Below are 3,340 nucleotides of genomic sequence, written 5' to 3'. Positions count from 1 at the left end.
AGGTTGCCTATGGCCGACCGATTTGATTCAAAAATCAAATCTCTCTCTCTCTCTCTCTCTCTCTGAGTGAATGTTGGGAGTGAGCGTGGCTGAGAGCGTGGTCAGGGTGAGTGTTATTCTAACTTTTTCTGACTTATTCTATACTCTTCTTTTTTGCTGCTTGGTGGTTTTTTGTTGATATTTAATTTTTCTTTTGTGACCACTGATTTTGAGTTGTTAATAGTTTATAGTGTGGCGACACGAGGGTTATTACTATTAAATACTATTATTACTCCAAATACCGACAACGCCACCTTGGGTTATGGCCCAAGGACCAGTAGTAAAGGTCAACTAGTACCTTCAGACAAAAGACACTCAGGTTCGTTTACTCAGGGAGGGAATGAGACGGAGTTCAATGATCATGTCTAACAATTTATTATTAAAACAATCATGAGGTTGACACTGTAACAAAAAAAAAGAAAAGAGCCCAACTAAAAGGGGGATGTAGTCTGAGGCTTACCGGCTGGAGGAGGGGTTTGGTAGGGGAAGTGACATCCAAAAGGAAAAGGAGGACACCCCACACACACACAGCAAAAGGTGACGTGTAAACAAAGAAAATCTTAAAAAGGGATCACACAGCACACAGGACCACCACCACCCAGGAGAACCACCACCACCACCGTCGGCCTTCAGCACTAAGGGGAGAGGAAAACACAATTAAACAGGCTCAAATTTAAGGAACCAAATATAAATGATCAATGGATAAACTGAGAAATGTTAAATTATATTAATAAATCAACCAAACACAAGAAACAAAAGAGTCTCTGGCCAGAGATATCAACTCAACAATTAACCAGTTTAACAGTTTGAAATCAGATTGATCATATTAACAACATAAATTCAACCATTAAACAAAGAGTAAATCAGTAAACAATTAAACCAAACCTTGCCAGATTGTACTTAAAACACTCTCTCTCACACACACACACACACACACACAGTTCACAATCTTAGTGAGTGGCTGAGAGTTCGGGCAGACTCGTCGCATCCAGTACGAGTTACAGCCACACACACACACACACACACACAATGCAATCAAACGTAGCAGCGGTAAACAGGCTGACCACAGGCGGCCGACCGGATCGGAACCAGGCCGTCGGAGCAACAGTCACCAAGCAACAGGACAGTGGCAGAACAGCGGCGAAACAGCGGCAAAACAGCGGCGAAGCAGCGGCGAAGCAGCGGCCAAATAGCCGTGGTTAATCAGCTGTATTTAGACTTGGCGTTGACGTTAGCCTTAGCGTTAGCGCTAGCGTTAGCTTTAGCGCTAGCGTTAGCTTTAAAGTTCCAGTTATAAGTCCGGGTGCATTGGCATCCCGTCCAAAGAGGGAGAGGGGTGAAGAATTCAGGCGTGGCAGGGAAAACAGCCACCATGCAGCACACAACCAGCAGACTGTTAGAGGGAGAGGAGCGAAAGAGGAGCTTAGCCCCTGGCTATAGCAGCAAACAACAGAAGCACGTCATCACTCACCAATGCTCTGGTTGCGGCAATAAACACCGCCCCGACTGATCGGCTCGACCGCGGTGAAGACGCCGGATCTATTAGGGAACGACGGTTTTAATTGAATGAAATACGGACGAATATACACAACACAGCACGGCCATATGTGCTTACCTGTGCTCGGATGCTAGCGGCACATACAACGACCCGGAAGCGAGAGATCAGGAGGAGGGACACAGCCTACTTTTCTCCACTCGGTAAGCGCAGTGATTGGCTAATAAGTCAGAGGGACCGGGGTGCAGTCAACCAAACTAAATCAGTGGTGCCTCATACCACTACAATCGTTTTAAAGTTTTTTGTGTTTGACGGTAGCTGCCGCCAGCGCTGCAGCCGGGCAGGTGATGGCAGCACCTGTAGTCTCCGGGCTGGAGAAGCTGACTCGCCGACATGCCGTTAGACTGTGTCCGGATGTCGGCGTGTCAGTGGAGGCGTGTGGCCTGGCTGTGGGTGCAGTCGTGGGCTACAGCAGAGTCAAGTCGGCCTCCAGGATGAACAGTGCTGTCGTCATTTTTTTGGACAGCACTGAAAAAGTTAATGAACTGGTTGAGAGCGGCGTGGTGGTGGACGGCTCTCTGGTGCAGGTGTTGCCTCTGGTAACACCTGCTAAAAAGATTATTATTTCAAATGTTCCGCCGTTTCTGAGCAACGAGGCTCTAATGAAGGAACTGTCGCGGCACGGGAAACTCGTGTCCGCGATAAAGATGATTCCGATGGGCTGTAAATCTGCTCTCCTGAAGCACGTCGTGTCTTTCAGGAGACAGGTATTTATGAAACTCAAGGACAACAGATCCGAGTTAAATCTGGCTCTGAAGTTCAGAGTAGATGATTATGATTACACAGTTCACGTCACGTCAGACTCGCTCAAATGTTTCGGTTGCGGGGCAGAGGGGCACTTGGTCCGCTCATGCCCGGGAAGAGCAGGTGACCGCCGGCCTGACGCTACTGCCGCTGCAGCAGAGCCGACGGTCAGAGCCGACGGTCCCCGCACAACACGCACACACACACACCACAGACACAGACACACACCACAGACACCACACACACACACCACAGACACACACGGAGGTACAGAGTGATGCAGCACACACACAGACAGGGGAAAGCCCTGATGGACAGAGTGTCCAGACTGAGTCCGAGGTCCGAGGACAGACAGTCACTGCAGAGGCTGCTCTGGACCATAACGATGACATTATTGATGATTCAATGGGTGAAATGATGAAATGTTCAATCAAACGGAAAAACACTGAAACCAAAGTAACCACCACAAAAAACAAGAAAATGTCAAAAGATAACTCACAGGTGTCCTCTGAGGGGTCAGAGGACAACACACTGGGTGACACATTGGAGGACACACAGGATGACACATTAGAGGACACACAGGAAGACACACTGGAGGACACACTGGGAGACACACAGAGCACACAGGGTGACGAGGAGGCCGGGGAGACACACAGTGATTACTCCTTCTCTTGTGTCAGAAAGTTTTTAGCTGACACAAAAGGAGAGAAGGGAGTGAACATTGAGGAGTTCTTCCCTGATCTGCGTGTCTTCAGTCAGTCAGTGAGGTCTCTGATGAGGAACAAAGGAGACCTCGGTCATCCTGCTTTTATTGAAACAGAGATCTTTCAGCTGAAGAAAATTTTAACAAAGGTTCGACTCCAGCTAGAGAAGGAAAACGATGGATGAGTGTGTTTATTTTTTCTTTCTTTAGTTTGGTGAGTGTGTTTTTGTTTGTTTGTTGGTTTTAAAGAGTCACTCAGCTATTTTTGGTTTTATTTCAGACGGACTAAATCCGAGTAC

General features: G+C 47.6%; 1 long non-coding RNA gene across 2 annotated transcripts; it reads right to left on the bottom strand.

The window, feature by feature from the left end:
* Window positions 1–398: 398 nt before the first annotated feature.
* Window positions 399–1,817, bottom strand: LOC131475615 (uncharacterized). 2 transcript variants are annotated; one of them, XR_009242517.1, is made up of 3 exons: window positions 1,655–1,817; window positions 1,511–1,578; window positions 399–674 (listed from the first exon to the last, which is right to left on the bottom strand). It is a non-coding gene; the product is annotated as an uncharacterized LOC131475615 (long non-coding RNA). The 2 variants fall into 2 exon arrangements; XR_009242516.1 differs by having other exon boundaries at window positions 1,511–1,817.
* Between the last annotated feature and the right edge of the window lie 1,523 nt (window positions 1,818–3,340).

The sequence above is a fragment of the Solea solea genome, chromosome 16, assembly GCF_958295425.1.
Source record: "Solea solea chromosome 16, fSolSol10.1, whole genome shotgun sequence".
Taxonomy (NCBI): Eukaryota; Metazoa; Chordata; class Actinopteri; order Pleuronectiformes; family Soleidae; genus Solea; species Solea solea.
The sequence above is the reverse complement of the archived record's forward strand: the minus strand, read 5'-3'. Positions and strand labels throughout refer to the sequence as shown.